The sequence below is a fragment of the Canis lupus genome, chromosome 22 (genome assembly GCF_011100685.1).
Source record: "Canis lupus familiaris isolate Mischka breed German Shepherd chromosome 22, alternate assembly UU_Cfam_GSD_1.0, whole genome shotgun sequence".
Classification (NCBI taxonomy): Eukaryota; Metazoa; Chordata; class Mammalia; order Carnivora; family Canidae; genus Canis; species Canis lupus.
The window spans coordinates 31,894,612-31,903,950 of NC_049243.1; the positions used below are offsets into that span (position 1 = coordinate 31,894,612).

The following is a 9,339-nucleotide window of genomic DNA, read 5'->3' on the forward strand; positions in this document are numbered from 1 at the left end:
TTACAGAATTTTATTTAACTGATTATATGTAAACTGATTTGCAACTATGAGTTCCTCAAGGTGGACACATAAAATAAGGAGTCACAGGTGTTGCTTTCAAGAAACAGTCCAGTTAAGGACAAGGAATTTCCCCTTAGGAAGCATCTAGAAAGTGAAACAGTGGGGCCAAATAATGAGGTGTAATCAGGATTATTAGGAGTATTAATGAGTAAATCACTAAATTGTCTACCTGAACCTAATATTATACTGTGTGTTAACTAACTGGAATTGACATAAAAAATGTTTTAAAAAGTATTAATGAGAGCAACACAAGTGAGCAGTGCAGGCTCAGAAAAGGGAGCAGCCACCATGAGTACCACCACTAAGAGGGGCCCTTGGAACAAGTGAGAGGGAGCTGAACTTGAGGGATGGGTAAGACATACATAAAGAACTGGGTATTGCGAAGTCTTTCCTATCCAACTGAACAACTCCTGACTCCTACAGCTCTCCAGTCAGTATAGTTGGCTTCTTCAAAGCAGAAAATGCCAGGACACACGCAGCTGTCCATTTTTGCCTATTAATTCTCACCAGTTCTTCATGTACAGTTCCAGATCCATGTGGATCTGCATGGAGGAACAGGAGGGAATAATATATACAGAAGACTTACTGCAGCCAGTAATTCTCAATCCTTAGATATCCTGTGGCCCAGACAGTTAAAATTTCATTGCTCAAGCCTTCAGCAATTGTCCAGGGAAGGACCGCTGACCGAAAGCTCAGCTTGACAATGAAGCCTTTCTGCTTATGTAAAATTTGGGGGAAATGTGCTTTTCCTTTCAAATGGCCCTTGACTTGTAGGTATTTAGGGAACTGACAATAATATGGTTCTCTTATTTCTACAAAATAAACTTTTTTTGGAAGTAGAGAATAGCTTAACATCTAAGATCTCATACCCTTTTGATATCTGCAGACATATTTGTATAAATTGACATGACTCCTTTCACCCACTCGCAAACAGCCCGCATTCCCAGACCTTAGTACAATATGGTTTACCGGGCACATCCTACATGAAGACACAAAGATCGATTGATTACTAAGCTAAAAAGAATGAAGGATTAGGGACTCTGACAGATTTTTCTAAGCTGCTAACTGGCCTACTCACATGCCTACCTCTGAAAAATATTCTTCTATTGGCTCAATTTATAGGAGGACTATTGAAAGAAGTATTATGGTGAATTAATGTGGCATCAAAAAAACTTCACATTTGTGCTCTTTGCTTCTCATAGGAGGGCTTCCTCTCCATCCTGTACTCAACTTTAAGACTACAAACATGCCACTGTCCTTGATTCCTTTTCTGTGGCTGATTTCTCTTCTTCTATCTCTACTGTTGTCCCTTACAGTTGTGGGTAGTTTCTGACAGGTCCCTAGTCTGCTTTGTCCAGGACTGGGGACTGAACACTAGGAAATGCCATTCCTGGTGGATGTCTTCCTTTAGATAGTGCTGGAAAGTAGAATAAGATCCCAGGAAGGGTCCTAGGACCTTAACTTGCAGCTAAGGGTATAAATCCTATTCAGACAGATATATGATTCAGATAGACTTAGACCAAAAGAAGTTGAGAAACCCAGGTCCTGAGAGAATAACATCCAGAAAGGTGACCAAATTATGATAAAAAAGAAGAAGAATATACAGACAAGAGTTTAAGAAAGGAGAGGATGAGTGGTATGGTGAAGAGATGGGGAAATTGAACTGGTCAGGATAGAAAAATATGAATCTAAATGAACTTCGACCATCTTCAACATTTCTTCTTTACAATCTCACCATGGAAAGAAGACTAGGGAACATCTCAGGCCCTCCCTTGCCTGCCTTTTATATCCTGCCTGCCTCACAATCTCCTTTTGCCTAAACTAAGCATCAACTCTGTCCTGTTCTCCACACCTGTCTTCACATCACTCTTGCCTTGGCCACTTTTTAGGCATCGCCTGCCTGACCAACTATTTCTTCTCATTTTGTCATATAGAGATACTTAAGAACTTCAGGGCAAAGCTAGTGAGAGAGAAGGCTTAGGAGGACCTCTTCCAAAAAAAGTCTGCTTGACAGTGTCAGCAGAAGCCAACTAGAGACAGTCCTCCTTGGAGAGACACAGTCTTTCTTCATATATATATATTTCTTTTGTGCAACATTCCAAGGGCCACAGGGCCATTAACTTTGTATCTATGAATCAGCCTTTCTTATGACTCCAAAACAGTCACTTTAGCTGTTCATAATCCTGGTAAGAGGAGGAAGTGCAGAGAAATTACAACCCAAAAAGACTGAGGAAGGCACAAGCCAAGGCTTAACATGGGTTAAAAGCTTTGCTGAGGAGGCAGGAGAGAAACGTGGGACCTGAGTAGGGGATATTATCCAAAACAAGATAGCAAGGTGTGAATTCAGGAAAATGGAGAATTGAGGTGAGAAGTTGGGGGAACACAGAAGGTTAATGCAGGAAGCAAGAGTTCTACCTAAATAAAATTTATTTAGATCCTATAATGCTCAAAGTAATATGAATGATGCAAAGTCACCCTTTATCTCCCAGGATTCACATTCTGTGGGGCAGAAGTAGATATGTACAGCAGATACTAAAATCTAGGGTAGAATGAAGAAGTGCTATAAACACAATACCCATAAGGAGGATTCAGAAAACAGGAGAAAGATGAAATCTAACATGTAGGGAAGTCTCATTGGGAGGAGCCATTTGACCTGGACCATGGGCAGATAGGACTATAGTGGATGAAAATGAAACTAGAAATGATAGGTAAAGATTTTCTGAATGGAGAGAGCTGTATAAGCAATGCAAGCGAGGTATCAGGGAAAGACATGGCCATATAACTGGCCTGTACTTCTTATTTATCCGTTCATTCAGTGAGCACACAAAGAACACCTACCTTGCATCAACAGCCTGCACTAGGCACAGCAGGAATCAAGAGAATCCAGCTTAGTTTCTGTACCAAGTCTTTCCAATATTACTAAACTTGAGGTGCATGGAAGGGATTCGATCCAGATTCCAAAAGACCATAAATGTCAAGCAAGAAACCTGAGTCCTGTTCTACGTTTTTTGTAGTTATGTCCCACTCCCTGACTTGGGAAGTGGCATTATCAGATGTGTGTTTTGAGAAAGTCACTCCAGCCAGACCACCGAATGCAAGTATTTCTGAGCTCCCAGGATTCAGACCTAGTTTATAGCGACATAGCAGAACACAGCAAGGTCAGAATTGTCAGCAAATACAGGACCCCTTATGATGCCTTCCTCAGGAAAATGCTGAAGAAGATTGAAGTAAGCCAGCATGTCAAGTACACTTGCTCCTCCTGTGACAAAACCAAAATGAAAAGACAAGCTGTGGGGGTCTGGTACTGTGGTTCCTGTGTGAAAACTGTAGCCAGTGGGGCCCGGAACTACGAACATAACTTCTGCTGTCACAGTAAAGTCTGCCATCAGAAGATGAAGGACTTGAAAGAGCATTAGAAGCTCCACCACATGAAACATTGCTAGCTTATGATAAACAGGTTAATTTATGTAACAAAATTACTTGGGCTTGTTGTTAAATTTATTAATTAGATATTTCAATTTGCATTGCATTAATTTTGCTTTCTTAAAAGACTTGAAAATTAAAAATTCTTCTAATTTTTTTAAAAGATTTTATTTATTTACTTTAGAGAGACAATGTGAGCAGGATGTGGAAGGGGCGGGGGGTAGCTGAGAAGCAGAGGGAGAAGCAGACTTCCCACTGACCGAGGATTCTGATTCTGGGCTCTGTCCCGGACCAGATCATGACTTGAGCTGAAGGCAGACACTTAACCACCTAAGCCACCAGATGCCCCCAAAGTCCTAATTTTTATCAGGTTAATAAAAAAAAGAAAGTGTTTTTGAAAATTTTGGTGTGATAGTGTAGGGAGCAGGAGAGAGCTTAACCCTATTAAATATATAGAATCCAAATGGCCAGGAGGTCATGTAGACAAACGAATCTTCACTGAATGCCAGGATATTTCAGCATAAGTATTCATCTTATCAGGCACACAGGCAGATGACTTGTCCCTTCTGATTTCGTGTCATCATAATTTGTAACTTTAATGCCCAGCAATAAACACCTAGGGAGACAAAAAGCAATTTCCAGGTTAATACACTGTCAAATCTGCGATAAGTCTGGACTTCATGGTGGCTAAACCTTGACTAGTGAGTAAAGAAACTAACTAGGCAGTGTTTCTGCTGGATCTGGGCCATAAGAAGGATGGATTGAGGGGCTTTCAGGGGAGCTCAAGCCAGTGCCAGCAACACCATGTTAGCTCCCAAGGTGGCCTTGTAATCTTCCCTTGGACATATTCTCCTCCTACCTATAGCTCTGGCCAGAATTACTTATTTAAATATCTGTAACCTTCAACTAGAGTTGTTCCTTCTAACTCTGTACCCAGCAAAGATGGGAGCATCTTCCTTTTTCTTTATGACCCATCACACTGTTATAATAATCACAGATCGTCCTTTTATATCACCATTAACCATTTGCCTCAGCCTTCACTTCTCTGAAGATAATTCCAGAATTTATTGCTGCTCTTCATCACTATTTAAAAATCCTAGCACTAGCTTTTTTTATTTTTCTCCAAAAATCTTGACTTCCACAGCCTATTTGTCCTCTCTTTGAAACGTATATGCTACCCTTAGGTGGCCCACTTGATTAGAGTCAGGAAATCACAGCTTTAATCTTGAGTCTGCCACAAATTGGTGGAGGGAGGAGGCAAGTTATTTAAATGCATTGTATTGTAATTTTTTTAGCAGTGGGAAAGAGAGGAACTTTTGCCTCACAAGAGGGCTGTGAAGATTACATATATAGTATATAAAAGTAGAATATGCTAAGGAAATGCAGAGTATTTAAAGAAGAAATAATAGTAATAATAGTGCCCTAATGGTGCAGAAATGGATTTCAGGCGTTCTTTTGCTCTTCCTTCCAGAGGTGATCACTCCAACTTTGTCTCCACCAGCAAGATTATGCCAAGGAGAAAGAGGAAGCTCTTTGTCCTTTTATGCCTGCCACAAAATATTCGATTAGTACCTATTATGTGCCGAACATTGTTCTATTTACCAGCGATACTGCAGCTTTTATGGTTATTGTACATGTGGGAGGGTGATAGGCTGTCCATTATAATCATGATTGTTGTTTTATTATAAAATCAATTATTCTATGTCACAAAGTACATACAAAGTATTAACTTTGAACATGCTCAAATATATTCTATTTGAAAACTAGTGCAAAGGAAATTTCCATTTTGCCCATACCATTCAGAAGAAAATAATTTTTATTTTATCTATAAATGATAAAATATGTATCATGTTGAATGTCATCTTTCCTATACTCCATGCATCAATTAATTGAAAGGAAAAGGATAGAGGAGGAGATAGGAAGGCAAACACATAGTGAGTACCAAAATTGTTCTAAGTGCTTTCATACTCAGAATCTCATATATGCCCTTCACATTTTCTCTTAGAACGTGCTGAGTCTCCCAAGTACTTCCTCCGCCATGACAGTCTACAGTGGATCAATGGCAGCATGTGGTTCTTTCTTGTTCTGGAACATTAAAAAAAAAAAAAAAACCCACTTGACATGATTTTCCCATTGGATCCTGTAGAAAGATAATTCTGTCATATAAAGCTGACACCAGACATGTATTCCCCAGGGTACTTGAGTTACCCAGAGAGGCCAGGTCACAAGTAATGTACAAGAATTGACATTTTACTTCTTTTGCCACTAAGATGTTTTTCTGGGTTCTGTCTCATATTCTCTCTAACTTCTTTTAACCCCTGGGTCCAGCAGGTCTTCCATTCCATGCTACAAAGGCTTCATTATGTTATTGTTAATTCCAGAACAGAATGGATTCCCAATTTTTACTACTTTGAATGATACCAAAGAGGATTCCGTTTCTGAAGTGCCCAAAGGCATTAATGAGAATCTATTTTCTCTTCTAATGTAATCTCAAGGCATAAAAGGACCCAAACTAACACATTTTTCCTGACTGTAATTGTCATTTGTTGAACAGTATATAAATTATCATTTCAATATTCAGTGACTCCTGAATTGGGGGAAATTTAGGAAGTGGATTTCAGATATTGTTTTGCCCTTTGTTCTAGAAGTGGGCACCACCACTCTATTTTTTGTACCACTGTCTACAGAAGATCATGAAAATATTTTCTATTGTTCCATGTCTTCAGAAAATATTTCATTTGCACAGACTATATTGTAGACATTGTTTTAGGAACTGGGGATAATGTAATTCATAAGTTAGACAGTAAGTTCCCTGTCATAGTCAATGGATCATGCCTACTAGTAGAAGAAGACATGAAAGAAACAAGAAAACCAATAAGTATCTTCAGATGCTGGTGTTATGATGTCTATATCAAGGAGAAATGGAGGGGGTTGACTAGAGAGTACTGATTTCAATAAAACCTGTCCTTGGAGGTTATACCTGAGGAGGAATCAGCAGGACAAAGAACCTGGGAAAGATATTTCCAGGCAGAAAGAACTATAAATGCTAAAGCCCTGGGGCAAGAATAAGCTTGTTCAAGGCACAAAGATAAAAACAAATAACATACAAATAAGATAGGAGAGCTAGGTAGGAAACAGATCAGAGGTCCTTTGTGGACTTTAATAAGTATATGAATTTTATTCTAACTGTGACAGTAAACAAGTGGATAGTTTTTAAGCAAAGAAGTTACTGTGTGGAAAACGGTCTTCAGGGGGATGAGATGGGGTATATATACAAAAATTAGCAGTGGTCCAGGCAACTGGGCCTAGGGTGGTGGCAGTGGAGATGGAATGTAATAGGCTAATTTGGGATATTTGGGAGCCAGAAACAATAAGACTCACTGATAGGTTGGATGCTGGAAATGAGAGAAAGAAACTGAAGATTACAAAAGCCTCAATAAGGATACAACAAGAAGTTACTCTGGAGCTAAAAAAAATAGCTTAGGTAAGACACATTCCTAAGGCCTCTGTCCTCTGGGCTTGTGTAACATGAAGTTCATTTTTCCAAGATGTCTTCTAACATGTGCTGCGGTGGTAATACCCATCTCTCCCACCTGGTTGAGAGTTCCCAGGGAATAAGGATCACATCTTATTCATCTTCATATAATAATTGAGTACATGAGATAATGAGTACATGAATTAATGAGAAAGATTTACTCCTATCTCCGAGAGATGTGCATCGTTTTTTTCTTTAGGCAATTATGCAGTAAATGATACAGAAGCCAAATTTTTCTATCCTATGGGGTACAGCATGGTGTGTACCTCTTGCTCGCCTGGGAAGTCTCAAATATAGATAGGAAAAGAAAATTATTCTTTCTCACCACCCATTTCTTCAAAATTCCCCACACAAGACCTCTCAGCTCAGCTTGTGTTTTCACTAGTGTTTGTGCTTTTGTTTGGAAATGAAGGCAACAGAGAACCAATAGAAGTCATTATTACATAGAAATAGTGTGTGCAAAGCATTTATCACAGACTTGGCTCATAGTATAATAAATGGGAGCTACTATCATTGAAACATGATCATTGCCAGCTCCAACTGATGCTCAGTACTGCTTAGTGATTTTAAAGGATGTGGCCCTCTTTTCTAGAACATTTCATAGAGAAGAAAGTTTTATTGTATGAGCTTAATATGATTGAAGATATAGGCCACATAATATGGTCAGGGAATACAGCCTCAAAGGATTGGTCACAAACTAGGACATGGTATATTGTTCTACTCTTCACTGAGCACTCACCATGTGTCAGACGCTCTGCTCTGTGGCACACTCTGCTCTGTGGCAAAGATAGAAGATGGGTGTGACACACTTCTTGTCCTTGAGAGTCCCCCAGTCTAGGAGGAGAAATAAAAATGTGACCAAATAAATACAATTCAAAATGACACTAATTACACATACCAGAATACAATCCAGAAAAGAGTGTGATCAAGTATATCCTATGGTGGATAGTGGAAGGTAAACAGATTAGGAAAGGCTGCAAAAGAAGGTGAAACTTGAGAAGGGTTTTGAAATATGACCAAGGGGGGACAAGTATGGTAGGACAGTCTGGCCAAAGGAAAACAGCATATGTCATCAATTTATTCCAGAGACACTTAGGCCCACGTTCTCATGGGCTAATAATATTGTTGGTACTTTATTACCAAACTAAAATTTTTAAATTTGTCATTAATTATTATTTTCTTTCTTTTTTTACATTGGAATGTAATTGACTTATAACATTGCATTCATTTTAGGTGTACAACATAATTATTTAATTTATGTATGTATTGTGAAATGATTATGACAATAAGTCAGGTTAATATCCATCACCTCACATAGTTATATTTTTTTTCTTATAATGTGAACTTTCAAGGTCTGCTCTCTCAGCAACTTTCAAATATATACCACAGTGTTGTTTACTGTCATCACAACTCTATTCTTTACATCCTCAGGACTTATTTATCTTATAACTGGAAGTTTGTGCCTTTTGACAACCTTAGAATATGATTTCCATTCAGTAATGCAACTTGGAGTACCAATGCTAATAGATGAGTTTTTCCTGAAACATTTTTAACAGAATACTTATTGTACTGGATTTTAAGAGACTTTGTAGGAAAATAAATTCCCCGGTCAAGAATATTTGGTAAATATTAGATTTAACAAAATTAAAGTGTTCTTTTTTCTTAGTTTTTTTTTAATTTACTGAAAACCAATTTTTTACTTAAATTCAATTAAAATATAATGTATTATTAATTTCAGACATAGAGTTCAGTGATTCATCAGTTTTAAATAAAACCTAGTGCTCATTACATCATGTGCCTTCCTTAATGTCCATCATCCAATTACACCATCCCCCTTCCCTCCAGTAACCTTCAGTTTGTTTCCTATGGTTAAGAGTCTCTTATAGTTTGTCTCCCTCTCTGATTTTTATCTTGCTTTATTTTTCCTTTCCTTCCCCTATGATCCCCTGTTTTGTTTATTAAATTCCATATTTGAATGAGATCATATGATAATTGCCTTTAAAAAACATTTTTAAATATAATATCACTTAGATATTTATTTTTTTAAAGATTTAATTTATTTATGCATGAGAGACACAGAGAGAGAGAGAGAGGCAAAGACACAGGCAGAGGGAGAAGCAGGCTCCATGCAGGGAGCCCGATGTGGGACTCCCAGGTCTCCAGGATCACGCCCTGGGCCGAAGGCTGGCACTAAACTGCTGAGCCACCCAGGGATCTCCTCACTTAGATACTTAAATTTTAAATTTAAACTTCATAATTACCTTTTTAAAGACCTTATCTCCAAATCCAGTCACATTCTGAGGTAGGGTGTTAGGACTTCA

The 9,339-nt window shown here is 38.4% G+C and overlaps 1 long non-coding RNA gene and 1 pseudogene across 1 annotated transcript; one reads left to right on the forward strand and one right to left on the reverse strand.

Moving 5' to 3' along the window:
• The first annotated feature begins 3,113 nt into the window (after positions 1-3,113).
• LOC102156866 lies at positions 3,114-3,456 on the forward strand (annotated as a pseudogene).
• A 230-nt stretch (positions 3,457-3,686) lies between these two features.
• Positions 3,687-7,873, reverse strand: LOC119865139. Its single transcript, XR_005376039.1, has 3 exons — positions 7,758-7,873; positions 5,452-5,568; positions 3,687-4,099 (listed from the first exon to the last, which is right to left on the reverse strand). It is a non-coding gene; the product is annotated as an uncharacterized LOC119865139 (long non-coding RNA).
• Positions 7,874-9,339: the final 1,466 nt, after the last annotated feature.